The following is a 21,335-nucleotide window of genomic DNA, read 5'->3' as shown; positions in this document are numbered from 1 at the left end:
AGCAGAAGAAAATTTGATTAAGCTGAAGATGCAGGCTGAAGAGAGAAAAAATGAAGAGGCAGAAAAGAAGAAAAAAAGCAAGAGAGCAAAAGATGAAAGAGAAAGAAAGAGGAGCAAGAGATGGAGTTAATAAAGCTCAATCCACATTACCTGTAACACCGTCTAACCCTACTCAAGGTGATTCAGACCCTGTATTTGATGTAGTAAGAGTGCAGAAGTTAATTCCAAAATTTACAGAAGAAGCTCCAGATGAGTTTTTGATCACTTTGAAAAAGTGGCTTCAGGTATGGGATGGCCAGAGGATAAATGGTCGGTCTTGTTACAGAGTGTTCTCATTGGTAAAGGAAGAAGTGCCTATTTAGCCTTATCAGCTGATCAGTGTAAAGAGTACAAGGTACTCAAACACAATGTGCTACAAGTTTACCAGATGACCCCTGAATATTATAATGAAAGATTCAGATCTTTGAGAAAGGATGACAAGATAACTTTCTTGGATTATGCCTACAAAGTAAGAAGATGTTTTAAACGATGGTTGAGGCTGTTAAAAGTTAAATCTATGGACGAACTTGAGGAGTTAGTAGTCCTAGAACAATATCTTAGAGGAATTCCTGAACACATAAGAGCCTATTTAAGAGAGAGAGGTTAAGAAACTTGACAAAGCTGCTACATTAAGTGAAGACTTTAATATAATAGTAGCAAAAGAAATTATAATGTTAAGTACCAGAACCAACAATTCACAGGTTTCAGGTCTCATCCAAATTTCAGGAACATTACAACTGGAAATCCTTCTAGTGGCTATGCCAATACAAAGCCAGGTAACACCCCTCAGCAATTGAATGTTAAATCCTCATCATCCAGTCTGTTCTCAAGACAGATACAGAAGACTAATGTTGTCTGCTACAAGTGTGGAAGAGTAGGACACTACAGTCGAGATTGTTATCAGACACAACAGCAGACCAAACCAGTTGGTCAAGTGGTTAAAGGTAACCAGGTGAAGCAAACTACGAAGAGCAGTGTGGGAAATGACTGAGACTAAACAAGCAGAGTGTTTAGCAACCAGTGGAAATGTAACTTCAAGCAGTGAGTGGCTGAGCAGCTTGGAGGCTTTTAAGCCATATATCTATGAAGGTACGCTGACAACTCAAGGAGGAAGTGTGCAGGTACCAGTCAAAGTATTACGTGATACGGGGAGTAACCATAGTGTGGTAGTTCGTGGTGCTCATCCACAGTTGGAGAAGAATCTCACCGGAGATTCAGTTATTTTGAAGGGTATAGGAGGAGAAGAGGTAACTCCTATATGCCGCTTGCATTTGTCCTGTGAATTGGTGACAGGAAATGTTGATTTTGCTGTAAAGGACTCACTAGCTGTTGAAGGTGTACATGTTTTACTGGGTAATGAAGTTGGTGGTGTACCATTTGTTCCTTGTCCTATAGTGACAGACAAACCGTTAAGGGTTAGTCCTACGGTAGATTTAGAGAAGAAAAACCCCCACCTGTTTCCAAGTTGTGTAACTACCAGGAGTATGAAGAGAACTATGTCTGCAAGTGAAGATACTGAGGATTTACCTGCACCAGAAGAATCAGTGAAGGATCTTTAAGCTTAGAAGAACTGTTCCAGGAAAGTGAAGTTTCCCTAGTGTTAGTAATGAAGAGATTTCCCAAGAAGAAGAGGATCCTGTTGTTATTGAAGAGACTCTGAGTAGTCAAAAGTGTTCCTGAAGATAGTAGTGAAACTACAGAAGCAGAGTTAGCAGATATGGAGAATTCAGCCCTTGAAGTTGGTCAAGTGACAAGAGAGAAGCTAATGAAACTGCAGAAGAGGATACAACGTTGGCTGATTTGTTCTTCAGAGTTGTTCATCAAGAAGAGATGCAACAAACTCCTACCTGTTATTATCTAAAGGAAGAATTGCTAATGAGAAAGCATCGACCTGCAGATATACCAGGAAATGCTGAATGGGGTGAATATCATAAAATTTTGATTCCATATCCATTGAGGAAACAAGTTGTAGCAGTAGCGCATGAGTCTGGACATATGGGAATCAGGAAGACTGTTGAGAAGATTATGAAGTATTTTTCTGGCCTGGACTTCACAAGGATGTTAGCAAATTTTGCAGAGTGTGTCACATGCCAGATAGCTGGAAAACCGAATGAAACCATTCAGAAAGCCCCCTACATCCCATAGAAGTTAGAGGAGAACCCTTTCAAGGTAATTATAGATGTGGTTGGGCCACAGAAAACAAAGAAAGGAAATGAATATCTATTAACATTAATGTGTCCAGTGACTAGGTATCCTGAGGCGATTCCTGTAAGAAGTATGTGCAAAGGTAATTGCTGAGAAGTTGGTGGAGTTTTTCTCCAAGTTTGGAATACCAGAAATTGTGCAAAGTGATAGAGGAACGAACTTTACTTCAAAATTATTCCAGGATGTGATGAACTTGTTAGGAGTAAAACAACAGTTATCAACTGCTTATCATCCAGAGACTCAAGGAGCCTTGGAAAGGTTCCACCAGACATTGAAAAGTATGTTAACTAAGTATTGTAATGAATCAGGAAGAGAATGGGATGCTGGTTTACCTTTAATGTTATTTGAAGTTAGGAATGATATCAAGAAAGCATGGGATGTTCACCAAATGAAATGATTTTTGTCGAGACATTAGAGGTCCATTGAAGATTCTTGCAGAGAATTGGGAAGAAAATCAAGAGGAAATCCAAGGAGAATATGTGAAGAACAAAGATTAAGAGAAATTAGAAAATTCTCTTTAGAAAATTTGAAAATAAGTCAAGAGAAAATGAAAAAGAAAATATGATGCTAAGACTAAGCTAAAAATTTTAGTATTGGACAGCAAGTTCTAGTGTTCTTACCAGTGAAAATCACCAATAAGTTTCAAGGTCCTTATAGGATAATAGAGTTTAAGTGATCGAACTTATGTGATTGAAACACCAGGTTGAAAGACAGAGGAAGATTAATCTTTTGAAACCTTACTTCTCAGAGACTAAAACTGAAACAGTGTCAATAACACAGACAACTTCATCTACAGAGGACGATGTGGCTACGAATTGGGAGCTGAAAACAAGATGAAATTCTTCAATATTAGAAAATTTGAAGATAAACTAAAACATCTGAGTGTTGAGCAAAGTAGTGAATTGTGATTCAAAGTTTCCCTGAAATTTTTGCAGATGTACCTAGGTGTATTCTGACAAAGCATGAGATAAAGATCAGAGAAGATGGAAAACCTTTTAAAATGAGAGCTTATCCTTATCAGAGATGTTTTGAAGAAAGAAGTTGAATATTTGTTGCAGCATGGATTAGCAGAACCCAGTTCAAGTCATTATAGTTCTCCTTGTGTGTTAGTGAAGAAACCAGATGGCTCATTTAGGATGTGTACTGATTATAGGAAACTGAATTCCATCAGTGTGGCTGACAATTATCCCTTGCCTCTTATTGATCAATTACTTGATAATATTGGGCAAGCCAAATTTGTTTCCAAGATAGACTTGTTGAAAGGATATTATCAAATTCCCTTAGATGAGAATGCTAAGTTGCTGTCAGCTTTCATTACTCCTTTTGGACTGTATCAATACACTGTTTTGCCGTTTGGTCTGATGAATGCACCTGCAACATTCCAGCGAGTGATGGATCAATACTAGGATCAATAGAAGGAGTAGGTGTATACCTTGATGACATTGTGATTTATTCTAATACATGGGAAGAACATCTGAAGATATTAAGAAAAGTGTTCAAGAAACTTCCAGGGGGGCAGGACTAACAATCAACTTACAAAAAGTGAGTTTGGAAAGGCAACTGTACAGTATCTAGGATTTGAAGTTGGAAAAGGCCTTCTCGCTCCTATTGATGCTAATGTAGAAGGTATCCGTAAGGCTACCCCTCCTGCTACAAGGAAACAGCTACAAAGATTTTTGGGCATGGCTGGATTTTATCGCTGATTCTGTCCAAATTTCTCAGCCGTAGTAGCTCCCTTAACTGACTTAACCAGTCCTAAAAGAAAGTTTGTTTGGACTCCAGAATGTCAAGAATCATTTGAGAAGGTTAAAGCCATATTAACTTCAAGACCAGTGCTTCAAGCTCCAGACTTCAATAAAAAGTTTGTGATACAAGTTGATGCATCTGACTGTGGAATTGGAGCTGTTCTACTTCAAGAAGATGACAACAGAATCTTCCATCCAGTATGTTTCATGTCTTCAAAGTTGAAAAAGCACCAGAAAACTTACTCAACAATTGAAAAAGAAACATTAGCATTAATCACAGCATTGAAAAAGTTTGAAGTGTATGTGAACTGACCTAGGAATGAAGAAATTTTAGTGTTGTCGGATCACAACCCAATCTCATTCATCAATAAGATGAAAAATAATAATATGAGACTGACCAGGTGGTCTTTATGCCTGCAACCATATAATGTAAGAGTTAAACACATTTCAGGAAAAGATAATGTCATAGCAGATTATTTATCCCGTTGTGAATCGTTGGATTCAAACCCGGGATAAGTAATCTTCTGGGGGGAGGAATTTCATGATGTTGCCTTGTAATGCATATATCCTCCTATAATTTTGACATATTTACTTTTTTTCATGTGTTATGTGTAATGATAATGATTGTTGAAGTGTCATATTTAGTTTGGCATCAGATCTCAAAAGAACTAATGATTAAGTAACTTAATAGCGTAATTTAGAATTGATAATACAATTTTAATAGTAATGTAGTTTAGAATGAATAATATCTTTCTTGATAAAAGCGTAGTATATGAACACGTGTGTGTGTGTGTGTCCAGCAAAGACTTGTTTCATTTCAATTGTCATCAGTTGAGATAAGAGAGAACGCTTTGTTTTGGGTTGTGATGACAGGTTTGGAAAACAAATGCCGATTTGTCCCATACGGGCTCAAGACGAGTGATTTCATGTTGTTACATGCGTTGTTCGAGTCACGTATGCCACTTTGAGAGAAAGAATACGTGCCCTGATCAGTTACACCATGTTTTGTAAGATTGCATTCAAAACGTTTTGCTGGAATGGCATAACTTTCTTTCTAGAAGTTTCTCCATGGTATCTCGCACCCAAAATGCTTTAATGACGTCACCTCCCTGCTTCTAGAACTTTTGTATCTCGTACCCAAAATGCTTTAATGACATCATGTAATTGTTTCACGTGTTACTGGAATTCTAAAATTTGTTTCATTCTGATTTCTGAGACCAGTTGATTTGGTTCCATTCCCTCTCTCTCTCGTTCCTTAAAAGAGATTACTTTTAACGTAGTGTTTTGTGGTCACGTATTAGCATTAACTTTTGAGATCTGAATTTAGCAAAGTTATTTAGTTTGTAACGGCGCCTGGTAAAAAAGTGTGTTTTGTGGTAACGCAGCTGCAGCAAGTGATTTACAGAGGTTTTAACAAGTTTGTGTAAGGTAACGTGAATTTTACTTATTAATACCATGGTATGATAAGTTAGTGTGATAATTTTGAAATTTTGAACAAGTGAAATCATTATTGATAAATCTATTGTGTATTTTTGTGTGTTTTTCTATTTACAATTTCTTTATATTTTCACATTTTTTATGTTTGTGATGTAACATTTATTTAGCATTGTAGCATTTTAAATATTTAACATTGCATACTAATTTAACATTGCATACTTAATTTAACATTGCATACTTGATTTAATATTTCATTTATTAAGATTTTTTTTTAAATCTTGAGTAATTCTTGATAGTTTAAATTTTGCTTGATTAATTTAAATTCCTGATAAAGTTTTTGTGAATTAGTTTTGTTTCATAATTTAATTCAAGAATTAATTAAGTGTTGTGTTATTTTCAAGTAATAATAATTTTTCAGATTGTGAATTCTAATTATAAACATTGAATTTAAAAAATACATTTTTATATTTAACATTTTTAGAAAACAGTGTTTCATTTATTGATCACCAGTGAATAGGATTGATTGTGTGTGCATAAGGCAAAGTGATAAACATGTTTTGTTCTTTTAGTTTTGCTAAAGTGAATTAAGACCAGGGAAACAGTTAGAGTTTTTTGATGGAGTGATGCCCTTTTACTCTAGAATATTTCTAGTTTAATTTTTGATACCTCACACATATTCTGATAGACTTAGTTTGATTTTTCAAGTAATGATAAATAAGTTTTTCTTAAGGGATCACTGTTACCTTTAGAATACTCAGTCGTAATAATTAATGTTATGAGAGTTCAGGTATCTGGCTGAAGTGAGTTATATTTTTGAATTTTGAGATTAGTTGTGTAATAACCAGGTACTTGATACGCATCATGACATTATATATATATATTATGTATATGTATGTATATATATATATATATATATATATATATATATATATATATATATATATATATATATATATATATATATGTGTGTGTGTGGATGTATGTATACAAGTAGAAGATATGCCATATAATAATATTCGGATAAGAGAATGTGAGAATGATAACCCATAACCTGGTACATGGTTGCTACAATTTCTTTTTTCCTGATAGTAATTTTCCATACAAAATTAACTACAAGTGTAACTACAAGTACTGTTTAGTTATCTATATATCTTTGATTAAAGTCAATTTCTCTTTTAGGTACTATTGCAGCTGCAATGACAAGTAGCACTCTTCTGCGATCTCGACATAACAACCACTTCCTCAGAACTTTCTCTAAGTTCAGTCTGAATCGTGCTGCTGGAGTAGACAGTGATCAGCATTCCTCTCTAAGCGATAAACTAAACAGACATAACACTTTTGCATCAAATCCTTTATTAGCAGTTGCTGATGTTAGTGCATTCATTGTTACACCGAAATCTTTTGCAGTTACAGCTAGTCCAACAGCATTTACTGTCAGCCCATTACCCAGAAACCTAGTAACTTTAGCTAATGGACCATTTACAGGCACTACAGCCAACCCTCAGCTTGTTTCCACACTATTAGGCAAGCAGATTGGATCAGGAAATACAGGTTATACATATGGTGTGGGTTCTGGAGGTGGAGGTAATTTTGGGGGTGGGGCAGGAACAGGAGGTGGAAGTTTTGGAGGGGGGGGAGGGACAGGAAGTGGGAGTTTTGGAGGTGGAAATGCTGGGGGTGGATTTACTGGAGGTACAGGAGTAAGTGGAGGTTCTGGTGGGACTGGAGGAGGTAGTGGAGGTTCTGGTGGGACTGGAGGAGGTAGTGGAGGCTTTGGTGGGGCTGGAGGAGGTAGTGGAGGCTTTGGTGGGACTGGAGGAGGTAGTGGGGGTTTTGGTGGTACTGGAGGAGGTAGTGGAGGTTTTGGTGGGACTGGAGGAGGTAGTGGAGGTTCTGGTGGGGCTGGAGGAGGTAGTGGGGGTTTTGGTGGAGGAGGTTTTGTGGGACTGGAGGGGTCTGGTTCTGGTGGTTATTGGAGGGGTGGAGGGTGGTGGGTCTGGTGGAGGAGGAGGAGGAGGAGGAGGAGGAGGAGGTGCTATGATGGGATTTGCAGCAGCTATTCCAGGAGGAGGAGTGCCAGGAGAAGATTACCCTTTGCTTGCTTTCATCCCAAATACTGGCTTCTCTTGCCAGGGCTCCCAGCCCGGTTATTATGCAGACACATCTCCAGCAGCCAGATGCCAAGTAAGTACTCTGTTGATGGATTGGGTTTGGTGTTACCTCATCGTATCTGTTGGATCACCTAATCATTAGTATTCTCTTAAACTTAGTCTTGGTGATAGGAAACGAAAGTACTTTTGCAGATTTTTAGAAAATACAATGATTTTTAGAAATCTATGTAACCTTTTCAAGCGATTCTGCAAATACAGAATACATTAGAATCCCTTACTTCAGTACATGGTTATGATTATTTTCAGCTTGAGTACTTTGCAAATTGTTCCCTTGACGAAAACAGCTTCTTAAATAACATCACTAATTTGGCTGCCATTTATGCATAGCTAAACATACAATACACAGAGAATAACAGGTAGCCAGACTTTATTCAAGGTTGAACAAATATGCTTAACATGCAGAATTAATATTTTGCAACTGTTCTTAAATTTACCTCTTAAAATTTCCTAACATGTAACTCACTGCATGTGGCTCAAACTTATCCTTTAAGACAGGTCATTTAGGATAAATATTTTCTGAATGCATATCTAGAGAAGAACCTTATTAAGTATTTGAACTAATAAAATCAAACCCATTATAATTATCCTTTTGAACACAAATTTCCCTTCTAACCTCACTAGTATTTTATTGGGGTTGGATGCTATACTGTGTTACTATAAAATGTAGAATGCATTTCTAAATTATCCACCCTTAAGTAAATCCACCAATACAAAATTTAGTCAAGAAAATAAGAGAACTCACCATGGTTTCTCGAATGTAATACGATTGGATTTTATGTGACAAGAAACCGTCTGAGAGCTCCAGGGCATATCTTCTTAAGGGAATGCTAAGTTTTAGGGTTAATTTCATTGTTTCAAGACAATCTTTTATTTATCTGATTCACAATTAAAGTTTATGATCTGCCGAGTGTTTGATCTACAAACTGACAAACCAGACGTTAATGATTTTTTTGGTGACTGATAGACTCACATTGCCTCTTCTGGATTTCATTCAAAGAGAGAGAGATAACCGTGCCCAGTTTCTTAATACATTTTGGTTCTAATACATTGGGCATGGTGTCACTGCTACTGTCCTTAACAAACCAGAATCATCTTAAGTTACCATCATTTGAATATACTCTGCCTGTGGATTTCAAAACAAAATATCAAGAATGGCCACGTGTGACATGTGAAAAAGCTGCATTCTCTCACTGCTCCTACAAGCCCATAGAAGGTATTTTGTGGATGTTTGTTCACACCTTTCGCAATCCAGCTCATTTCCGTTGGTAGTATGATTTGTACAGGAATGTACTTTATTGTTGCAAAAGGCAAAAATAGAACACCACAATTCAACCATTGCTCCAGAATAATGATGTATCCAGTCTTAATATGTACTGTATATGGTGCAGTGTAGAGGTTTAAATCCCTTATCCAAAATTCTAAAAACTGGAAAGCCTTAAAAACTTTTTTTTGGAGAGTGGCCATCATGAAGTTCATTAAATACACCAACAACTGAACTAGGTCCCCTAATCACTTTGGTGTGATGTGGCAAGATTTGTTGCATAGGCTGCCAAATGTGCACGTATGAACTGTTGGCCCCAGTTAGGCTGTTACACTGACAGTATCCATTTGCAAAAATCAAATAGTTTCAGCTATAACATACAGCTTATTTTAGTGGTAGACTTGCTTAAGACCTTCTTCTCATGTGTGTGAAGGATGAATAAAGATTGATGTTATTTTTACTTATGGAAATCTCCACTGAGAATTTGCAAGTGACAACCGTGACAACTCTTAATTAATGTGCGGCCATTATGGCAACTATTGTCGGCAAATGACTGTTTTTCGATTTTGTTGTTTATGTTAGTATTGAAACACGCCATAAGTTTGGTAAGCCTGGTTGAATGTACGACGATTTGCATTTAGCTTACCGAATGTGTGATTCTAGGCCTATTAATAAGTCAAAAGAAAACTTGAATGTAATATGCAACATCAGTGGAATCTGCCAAAACTTCTTATGCTGAAGCACACTTACAGTAGGTATGATGATGGATGAGGTGGTACTGATAAATGTTGCCAGTGCTTTTTTTATTATAATTCCTCATACAGTACAGTCACTTCTGGATTTGAGTGTCTGGTATTTACAAATATGAGAGAGAAGAAAAAAAAAAGATTTTCACGCAACAATTCTGAGTAATGCGTGTGTGATAAATTGGAATAGCTGCCTAAAAAATTCATTCATTCAGACACGGTGTCCATTACTGTGAAATTACATTTTTTTCTGCCTTAAGTGATACTTTTTCATTTAACAATGAGTAGCAATTGACCAGCTAATGTTGGTAGTAATGGAGCTAGTGCCAAGCATTCCAGAACATCAGTTTCTTAGGATATTACCTTGGAAGTGCTGAAGTGGTATGATTGTGGTGAGAGCTCAGTGTGTATCAAGGCTGCTTCAGACCTCAGTGAGAACACATTCCACTCGATTTAGGACAACAGCAAAAAATTAAAGCAAGTGTGCTGTCTGGTGTTCAGATGCTGTGAAAACATCTTATTCAGGTTTTCCAATTATTGAGTGAATGAAAAAAATGCTTGGAATTTGGATTCAGAACCAAAATAAAAATAATATTAATGTAAGCTCAAGAGCAGATCTGAGAGAAGCTTTAAGCCATCATGAAGAACTATAAAGCAAAGTTTGAGATGGTTTGCCACCCTTAGGATTCACCTAGGATTCCATTGTAAAATTGTCAGTGACTAGTGTGTTGTTTCTGCTGACTCAGAAGCTGCTGCATCATATTCTGCAATCTTGAAGATGTTAATTGAAGAGGGGAGTTATGAAGTCAGGAAAATATTCAACTTTGATGAGATGGGTCTTTAATGAGTAAAGATGCCTAACAAGGCCTACATCTCAGTTGAAGAGAAGACAGCACCAGGATTCAAGATATTGAAGGATGGAATAACGTTGATGTTTGGGGTCAACATGGCAAAACATAAATTGAAGCCAGTGGCAGTACATCAAACCCTTAACCCGGGGCCCTTGAAGGGGATCCACTATAACTTCATGCCTGTGTACTTGTATGTAAATGCCAGAGGTTGGATGACAATAAGAATTTATGCAGGATTACATAAGCAGTGAGGTGCGAGATGAATTAGAAAAATACTGAGTCTCAGAAGGTATCCCCTTCTGTATCCTCATAGTTCTTGACATCGCTTCTAGCCATCCACCTCCCTTTGCTGACCTTTGCTCCAACATCAAAATAGTGTTCTTACCTCCCAGTACAATGTCCCTCATTCAACTTGAAGACGAGCTTTAGTGATCTCCATAAGAATACCAAAGACCCTGGCATGCCCAGAAGGATTATTGGTGGGCCTCCAATTTCATTCAGGAGTTGTGGCAAGAGGTGTAAGTGCAGTGTGTGTGTGAGGTCGTCGTGGGAGAACCTTTGCCCTGATATGGTCCACACTTTTTCTGGCTTCAGTCCTTCTATACAGTTGAGTCCAAGGTAGGGACGAGGCAGATGTGTCTCCTTTTAACTTGGAGCCTTGATTAATGAGAGGTGAATGAGGAAGACAGTAGTGAATTCATTCATAGTCTAGATATATAATTAACGAGTGATGATTTGCTGGAATTAGAAAGAGGCCTATAGCTGAAGAAGAAGGTGCACACGAATTGCAGGTTGCAACACCTCACTGCAATCTCTGAATGAAGAATATGTCTGATGCTTTGGCACTTATTCAGAAGGGTCTTTACTGCCTGCAGATTCTGATAGGCCTACTAACATGGATCAAAGCAATATCATGCAGCACAAGGTTTTGTTGGCTGTTGCATCCTATGGGGATTAGCTCATATTTAGTTCATTTGCAAGACAGCAAACAGTTGACCCTTTTTAGTCCAAAAACTGGCCCCTCAAGACTTGGTGTAAACTCACTCAAAAATGTATTGCAACATGTTCCAGAAGCTTTCGCTCACTTAACAATAATTTATTCGTTTGATATATACAATAAACTGTGCTTTTCTTATTTGATTCACTTATTAATCACACGGTTAACAATATAAATGGGAATATTATGTAAAAGATCCAGCTAAATGGCAGTAAACATTTTGAAAAAATTTCCAATCAACATCGTGCAAAAGAGTCAGCAAGAAATATATTTTGAATCCAAATGTGTGTGCATCATAGCTAATAAAATATTGAATAATCATCAACGAAATTTTATAAATAAAGAATTTTTCTACCATAATCATTATCAAAACTATAAAAAGAACAAATCTCATAACGTTGCATGTTATCGTGTGACGCCACACTCGGGGCAGGAAGTTACGTCATTGCGCCGATAAGCTGGATAACAGACTCAGCCGGCTCATTATCTCACAGGTCATCGATCATTAGATTGCATGAGACTAATGTTAAAGAATAGCTTGGCGTAAATAGAAATAACCGTTAAAGATGGATGCGACAACAGAGAAGATCATTATCGGATGATCTTGAAGGAGCTCCGTCTAACTCCAGATCAAGAATGAGAACTGTATGCTCTCCCTTCAATGATGCCCAAACCATCCGTAACAGGCTACATAGGCCAATAATATTATTTCATATAATGCCTGCCAAGAAACCCCTTCATAACAGAAAACTCCCTCTTGGCTAGGGTTTGCGTTAAATTGAAGTGGCCAATGATATTATCTGGAAGAGAAGTCATCTTTTGCGATGGTTGGCATGTTAGCCTTCTTCACAGCTGGCGTGTGACATTAAAAGATTAATGTTGATAACGTCTTATTAGCTTAACTCTTTCTAGCTTGATAGAAGGCTAGAAAAATAAGGTGATAAGATTCAGTTAATTTCATAGGTATAAAATGGTGGGCCTAAGTAGCATTGAAAAAACCAAAAATTACACATGACAGTGGCATATCTATCTATCTATCTAACTTAGTCATCTATCTTCTATCTATCTATCTATCTATCTATCTATCTATTTATCTATATATATATCAATATATATATTATATATATATATATAGGCATATATATATATGCCCAGTGCAATTTAAATCTATGTAATACAAAAATAGACGTGAAATTTGTTAGTCCAGTTAGTATATTTTATATAAACAGTTGAGCAAACAGGCCTAATAATTAAAGCTGAAGTCAAAATACATTTTAGAAGATATATATAAATATAAATAATATATATATATTTCTATATATATATACTGAATATGAGAGAAGAGAGCTTTATTATCAAGAGCAGTTAGAAAAATAGAGAGAGATCGTTTCACTAGTTTACAATATACAAAGGATTAGTCATTCTAATACCATTCTTGAAAAAATGATTCATATGATCATAGCAAATCGTTACAAAAATCGTAATTGTTGATGTTACTAGGGCTAATAGTTCAATTTATAAGTCATAGGCCTATGTCTACAAAAATACATATGAAGAAGGAGACAATGATAGTGTTGATTTTAGATGAAAATATTAAAACACAAGAACAGCGTCGACCTTTGAACTATTCAGTAGCATCATTTAATCAAGTAAAAATGACAACAATATCCTAAAAACTTGGTTTAAAGAAGCAGCAGATAATTTCTCAACACCAGTAGTGACCAGGGTTGTTTTACGCTGAGATACAAATGAGCGCCAGCTGTCACAGTTATAGCTGTTTTCAAAGAGAAAAAAGCATGTTTCAATACTTTTTTTGTGAGTTACCTACCATAGAAATTTTATATTCTCATTCAGCCTAGCTACCAATACCCTGACATCTCCATCCCATCATGCACCATGGGAACTTGTGTGACCAGATCCAAAAGGTAGTAAACATATAGTATGTTTCCAAACTGGCAGATTTTGTCAAGAAATTTTTGTCACCTGTGTGTGTGTTGTTTTCTGTTCCCATGGAATTTGTCTCCTCACTCTTGCATCCCAGATTTTTCTCCCTGCTCATCTTCCTCTTCCTAAAGATGAAAGTTCTAGCTGAAGGATTGCATTTTTGACACTGTTTAGTATATCAGGCACAAATTTAGATAGTATGGTGCATTTAAAGAATGGGACTTCTATAAGCACTTTTGATAAGTTCTATGAGCTGGGTGGCAGCCAAATCCAGATCAAGAATATTTTCGTTTTCATAGGCATAGTCCTAATATTTATCTACCTTCTACTTTTCTCCCTCCTGGGTAGTTATTGCCAGAAAGGTAAAACTTCTTGATAAGATTTAGAGAGAGATAAAGTTGCTTAAGAATGCCCTTTTCTTGCCTTCAAACTAATGCTGATACCCTTTCACAGCTGGGTCGACTGGTGGTAGAAGGCTGGAATATAACATGATGACTATGACTTCCAGACCAGTATACTAACACTTATATAGGCACTTGGAAACCAACATAGTCATCAGAAACAACAACAAAAATCTGCTATGGTATGAATTTAATAAAACCATTAAAAATGACTTGAGGTTGTCCATATTTAAGAAGAATTTTGATTAGGTAATGCCCATTCCATTTTTCAAGATTTGCTTCAAATTTAGTTAAGCAGATAATCTGCATAGTGAAAAACCTGATTACATTTGAGCCCCATAACTGAAACTGTTTAAAACTTATGGTCTTTTAGAATGTGAAAGTAGACAAGATGGGTATAATTCTCCTCTTTGCTGAGATTTGGTATAATTCTCCCTAATAGCCAATAGCAATTCAAATGGAAGAGACACGTACGTCTTTTGCCCCTTTAAAACTCTGACGCTTTATGCCCAACAAGTATTTCCTAAATTCTGAGTCTCTAGAAAGTCCCTAAAATGTCACCTAAAACAACACCGGAATGGAATGGGTTGCCCATTGTATCTCAGCTAGGTGTGAGAAACTTGATTTCAATTCAGATGATTCCTAATAAATGCAGTTTAACAAGTCATTAATCAATGTCTCCAAGATCATGGACCAGCTGTTTGTGAGGTACTTGAGAGTGATGGCACAAACATGCACCCCAAAAGAAAGTAGAATATTTCATAATTTCGGTCGACTTACACCCTGGAAATCTCTTGAACACTGAGATTATGGGAAACTTGTAAGAAAGTCATAAATGACATGTTTTCACCATAAGAAAATGCGCTAGAATTTCACTGGCATCTTACTAAACAAATATATTCTCAGTGATAAGTGTCTACATGAAATTAATTCATTTAACCAAATCTAGAATATTGCAGCTAATAAAGCTCTCAATCTTTCTTAAAAATCTAACATAGAAAATGGTATTTGTGGAAACTAAGACAGAAATTTATCTATCACATAATTCATACTTTGAAAAACACTCCAACTTGAGAAAAAATTATCATATTTTTACAAATTTAGTCTGTTGAGGTAATTAGTGCCAACACTGGGTTAAATGCGCTCCACTCAAAACCTATAGCTCTGGATTTTTGATCATAATCAATCCTCATTTGCAATCTTGTGCCTTTGGATACAAGTAGGTGGCTTGTGGTCTGTCAGTGATTAAAAGTGATATGCAGGTATACTGCAAAGGAAATCTGTTAAAGTAAATATCATTTCTAAATTGCCTTTCAATGCACAGTAGTTGTGCTCAATCTTCTTGAGTTTTCCATTTGCTTAAGCATTTGTAAATATACTAATGGCAAAATCTTGCAGTAGTAAGCCTCCCGTCCTTCATTTGATACATCTGTCCAATGATAGGTCATGGTGAAGACCAGTTATCGTAGTATCAGTGCATTTCCAAACATCTTATTAAATACATTTTGTTCAGTCCTACCCTCCATTTTCTTCAGTTATCCCTTCTTCAGTAAGCTGCTCAGAGGCCCTGCAAATTGTTGTAATAACCTGTCAGTTCTATGGATAATCTCACTTGTGTCTTGAACTTTGGTTGTGATATATCCTGGATCTTCATCAGCTTTGTGTCCAAGGACTTCTACTGCATATATCCCATGCAACACTGCAAAGGTCATAGTGTCAAGGATTAATTTATGAGATTGCTATTTGTTCTTTTGTATAATTCCCGTTAGCACCGTTTCCTGTTGCAGTTTCCAAAACAGATAAAATCTATATTTTTTTTTCTTGATGTTCAAGAAACTTCAGTTAATATTTATTAATTTCATTATGTTTTTTATGTTTTGAAGAAATAATTGCTTAGCAAGTTGGTGAAATTTTTCATCATTTACCTATTTACTTGTTGTTCAAGATTATGTAACATCTACTTTGTGGTAATGCAGTGCAAATGCAAGAATTGTCTGACAGGAGGCGACCCTATTTAGAGTAAGACAAACAGACAGACATAAGGCAAGCCTAACAGCACATTGTAAAAATTACACATAAAGGAGAATACATTGTTTTCAACTCAACAGAATTTATTTTAACATTAGCTGACCAACCAGGAGCTGCCTGGAAAAACTCTGAATGACATTCGATAAACTATCTTTTCTCTCTCTCTGCTTTCCTCCCCAACACCACCAAGTTTACCTGTCATTTCTTCTGTCAGTTCATCGAATTTGCTGTTAAAGCTTACACGTAGACAACAGTTTGTGGACAGAGACAGTCCACTCACAAGAACGGATGAATTGATGGTATTACCTAAATATCTTCTGACCGACCAACAGGTAATTGTGTGTGTGGACAGGTTAGTGCTAATTTTGTGACAGTGTGCGCTGTATTTCATCTGGGAAGCCTCTCAGACGCTCTGATCAGAATATGAATATATTATGTATAGGCTTATTTATTTCACTGTTAGACCTTTCAACACTATTTCTAGGCTGTTATAAGTCCAAATCATACAATAAGAATCTAAAACAATATTTCCATTTGATACAGACAATCTGGTACAGGCCTAGGCCAATGATGTCTTTTTATGATATGTGTTACTATAATAAAAGTAAACTTCACTGTCCAATTCATAAAAAACTGAACCAACCCCTCAATTCTAATTCAAATTCATTCATTAATACTGTATGAGAATGGACGTTTTTTTTTTTAATAAGAAATATTTAGTCTATAGTTTGTTACACCTTTTACTTCTTTCCTATTATTAAGTGAATTGCTGCAAGAGTTAGCCTTCCACCCTCATCATATTACGAAAAAAATAGCAAGACACTTTCCTATACGGCTAACTTCAAATCATGGTACATATTTTTTATATTGGTTTTAGGGGTAATTCTATAGGGTAGCTCCGTGCCTGTTTTTACCTTGGGAACTTACTTTTCCTGCACTTTTAGACCTCCTGGTAGCGGAGTTGGGCTTCCTTGTTGGCGGTCAAGTGTCATTTGCCCCCTACGTTAACTCAAAAGTAAGGGGGAAGTGTGGGAACACGGGGTTGCGGGTGGGGAACAAGAATATTGTGAAGTAGAAATATTTACGTTACAGGTGCGCAAGAACAAGTGGGAGCCATGCACAGAAACGAGGGAGCGGCTGTGTGGGGAGCAATGGGGGTGGGAGGGAGAAATTACCTCACGTACTCCAACCGTGGGGGTAATTGAGAAAACCACAGGGGTGTGGGTGGGGGTTGGGAAGGAACACTGCCAAGCAATGGAAAAGGGGGCAAAAAACATGACCGTGAACAAACAAAACCCAACACCGGTACCAGGACACCTAAAAGTGCAGAAAAAAGAAGTTCCCAAAGCAAAAACAGGGGCAGGAAGGTACTCAACGCCAGCTGAAAGCAGCAACCTGTAAAAAAATGTTGAGTTGCACAGGAAAATACCTTGAGGGGAAAAGAATCAGGAGGACTTACCTTAGGTACCGGGAGTGTAGAGGTCAGCTGCTGCCTTTAGGAATGCGTGGAACCTGGTGTTGGGTGCGGAGAAGTACAGCCAGGTAGCCTACAAAATTGTATTTCCTCCTGCCGTACCTGGGGGTGCTGGCTCTGAGTTCCCGCCACCTCCTCTCAATGGTGTTGGTGTGGCACCGGTTTTGGGGTTGATGAAGTTGAGGGAGTGGTTGACTGTCAGGTGGGTGCAGCCTTCGGCGCCGAGGGTATCGTGAGGCCTTCCAACAGTCAGAGATGACAGTAGTGCCGAGGAGGATAAAGTCCTTGATAATGGCCACTAAAGTTGCGGCACTCCTGTCCTCAACAGGGACGACGAAGAAGTCGCGTGTCTCCCGGCAAATAGCGCCAAAGACCCCCTGGCCCTCAACCACCCGGCCAACGTTGTACTTCCGCTTCCCGAACTTTGCCTCGTCTATCCCGACAGTAGTGCCAGGCCCACCAATCCTCCTGTTTTGCTTCACACACCAGTTGACGATTACCTCACGAGCAAAACTAGACCAGTCATTAATTGAGGCGTCGCTCAAGTTAAGTTCTGACCTAGCAGCAGCGTAAGAAAACCAGTCAGACACGTATATGAAAAAAAAAAAGGACAGTCTCAACTTCGAGCCGGGAACCAGAAAACCAAGTATTCCTGAACAGCGACTGGTAATAGCTGCACCTCTTCCGGCCCTTCTTCTTGGCTGCTCCATAGTTCCTGTAGCACCTGAAAGCCCGCTTGCGGATGTCGAGGCAGCACTCATTGCCGCAGTGGGAGTAAAAGCACTGGGTCTTGAGGAGGCCGTGGTCCTGGCACAGCTTAATCAACCGCTCGTAGTTCCCCAAGTAGTATGCGGAAAAATCACAGTAACTGACATAGCAGTTACCGCAGGTTAGTGGTAAACTGTGCCGGGTTAACGACTCAGGTACGTGCGAAGTCGATGGAATGGATTCAGCCACTGTACTGAAGTTAAACACACAAATTGCGGATTTTATCTTGGGTAGGCGTGGGTAGCAGGTCGGGGTTTGGTGGGTTATAGGGGTGAATTGTAGGGGCTTTAGCGCAATAGTTGTTGGGGGAGGGAATGGGTGAGGAACTTGGGGGTGGAGAGGGAAACTTAGGCGGCGTTAACAGGACTGGTTGGGCTGAAAAGGCTTGTCGTAGGCTGTGACAGAGGGGCAATGAAAGTAACCTAGGGTGTGAAAAACTGGGTTAGGGAGAAAAATTTTCTGGGGGGTATAGAATAACTTACGGTCTGTTCAGTACTGGGGTTACTGTTTAAAGTGTGTGGGGAAAATCCTTATTTTGGGGTAAAATTGCAGTTTGGGTCTGAAGCAAAGGTACGGAGTTGGGGTGTGAAAAGTGGAGGGGGCGTTGAAATTTCCCTTGCGCCATGGTCAGTACTGGCTCGGGGTGGATATTTGTGTTGCAACAAGTGGCAGTGAGTGCAGCGGTGGCGGGGGCACAAATACACTTTCGGCGGGTTCAGTACTGGCTTGAGGAGGTATGTGCATATGTGGTTTTTGGGGAAAGTAAAGAAACGGAGTTGGGGTGCGAATAATGAGTTTGGGGAAACTAGTTTTTTTGGGGCATAAATAGACTTTTGCTGAATTTAGTACTGGGTTGGGGGTAAATGCATTTCTTTGTCTAGGAGCGACACGTTCAGCACTTGTCCGGGGGATGACTGTGTTGCACCAAGTGACAGCAAGTGCAGTTCGGTCAACGTAAAAGTTGTTAGTGTAAAATAAACTTTGTGTTTGTCTCCTTATCAGTTCAGTTAACTTATAGTTTGGGGGGTCTGCATGCACGGTGTGTCTGTGCAATGCATGAGGAAAACACACCAACAGTTCATTGCAGTCGTCGGATGTGATTTGGACCGTCCGTTGAGGCTGTAAGGGTCTGCTGTCTTGTGAAGGACGCGCGTATGTTTTCCCCCGGAAGTGTGGGAAAGTCCCCCACTAATGAGTAGTCATGTTAGCAGTTTTAAGTAGTAAAGTTTTGGGGGTTTTCCTCAGCAAGGGGCTAACATCTCAACGTGATTGGTTAGTTAGGGGTTTTTGGGGGGTTAGCTCCCCAATCTCGGAATTTCCTCAGAGAGGGGCGGAAATATGAACTGATGGCTCCCCTATAAGTGCTTGGGATGGCAGCAGTAATGCTGGGGTTTGTCTTTGTGTTGGCTCACTTAATGTTCTTGTTTGTTCTCTGTTTATTTCGTAGTTTCTCATGCCTGTGGTGCCAAAAATTGTAGATTTTGACTGGTTTCTCATCCTCCGCCGTGTACCCCACCCAGTAACCCCGCTTTCCCTAGGGGTCCCCTGAACTGTAGGGTAGAAACGAGCGGGGGAGCCGTTACATAGCCAACTAACACCCTCTCGGGGGTGTACCCCACCCAGAACCCCGCATTCCCATCGGGTCCCCTAGCTTGTTGGTTGGGGGGGAGCAGATCACCTGTCCGGGAGTATACCCCACCCATAACCCCGCTTTCCCATCGGGTCCCCTACCTTGTTGGATGAACTTCAAGCCGGGGAGCCATTGCATAGCCATCTAACACACTCCCGGGGGTATACCCCACCCAGAACCCCGCATTCCCATCGGGTCCCCTAGCTTGTTGGTTGGGGGGGAGCAGATCACCTGTCCGGGGGGTATACCCCACCCATAACCCTGCTTTCCCATCGGGTCCCCTGCCTTGTTGGATGAATTTCAGGGGCTAATTGCAGGTTAATTAGGCTGGAGCGCCAATAATGGACGGTAAATTCATAATTAGCAACCAAAAAACTATAGAAAAAGTCAAGTTATATTGTATGTTAAATTGCTGGAGCTACTATATAGTTCTACTGTTTTAGGGGTGTTTTTAACATAATAAATTACAACTCATTAACTTTACAATGAAATAGAATTATGTATAATGTTACACATACAGCATCTATAAACTTGGTCAATCCATACAATAACATAACCATGTATCAAACAAAATTTTCCCCTTCTTGGAGGAATGTTAGGGATTTGGTTATTTATTGTTTTGAATAAATATGCTATGATAAAGATAGAAATGAATGTATATCATTCAAATAAATAACCATAAACAATAATTTCACTTTCCTAAATGTTGATGGGAATACTATTCCTTACTGTGTATGATTACATCAGCAAAAAGTATGAATTGACGTGTTGTGTAAGCTGTGAGCACTTCGAGTTACTTGAAGTGCAGTAGTTGACATTTCTTAATTTAATCCCTATTTTCATCTAATACATTTATCCTCCAAGTGCCTTTTGGAAAAGAACTGTAAAGTTTTAATCTAGAATTTTCAGCCATTATCTTCCAGGTAATCACTTATCTTCCGTGTGCAGTGAAGTTTTGACAATTTGCACAATGATTAATTCCAGCAGCTGGCATGTCCAAGGTGATATCTGGATTATTCCAGCACAGCCAGCAACATGCTGTTCTTCCTACACGATGTTGGTGATCATGTAATAAATGATGTAGGATCGTGCGTGGGATAATTTTAATGCCGTACAAAAAAGGGAATGTGTTTATTTACTTATTACATCAAATAGTGTCTTCAACCATATGCATGAACAGGCGGGGCAAGTGACTTGTGATTATTGCTTTTCGCATGATGAAACAGTTGCCAGATGTGTCACGTATGTAAAATTAACAGTTATTTTTTTTATATATATGCCTTTCATGGGTGTTTGCTCTTGCAAAGAAGTAGGTATTAGAGTTAATCATTTGAGGCATAATGGTGTATTATCTCAACTTCTATGCTATATGTACCAAAAGTTGCCAACTAGTGTTTTTTTGTTCTTATGCAGATGCTGCTTTCCACATTGTTGCATTGTAAATTGTTGTTCTTCTCTCTTGGTAATAATTTAGTAATAAACCTCATAGAGAGAGAGAGAGAGAGAGAGAGAGAGAGAGAGAGAGAGAGAGAGAGAGAGAGAGAGAGAGAGAGAGAGAGAGAGAGTTTGGTGGTGGTTGTGCAGCTGAAGTCATTGCATTAAGCCACTACTACTCATGTGCAGACTTGGCTTTGCTTG

This window comes from Macrobrachium rosenbergii, chromosome 41 (genome assembly GCF_040412425.1).
Source record: "Macrobrachium rosenbergii isolate ZJJX-2024 chromosome 41, ASM4041242v1, whole genome shotgun sequence".
Classification (NCBI taxonomy): Eukaryota; Metazoa; Arthropoda; class Malacostraca; order Decapoda; family Palaemonidae; genus Macrobrachium; species Macrobrachium rosenbergii.
The sequence above is the reverse complement of the archived record's forward strand: the minus strand, read 5'-3'. Positions refer to the sequence as shown.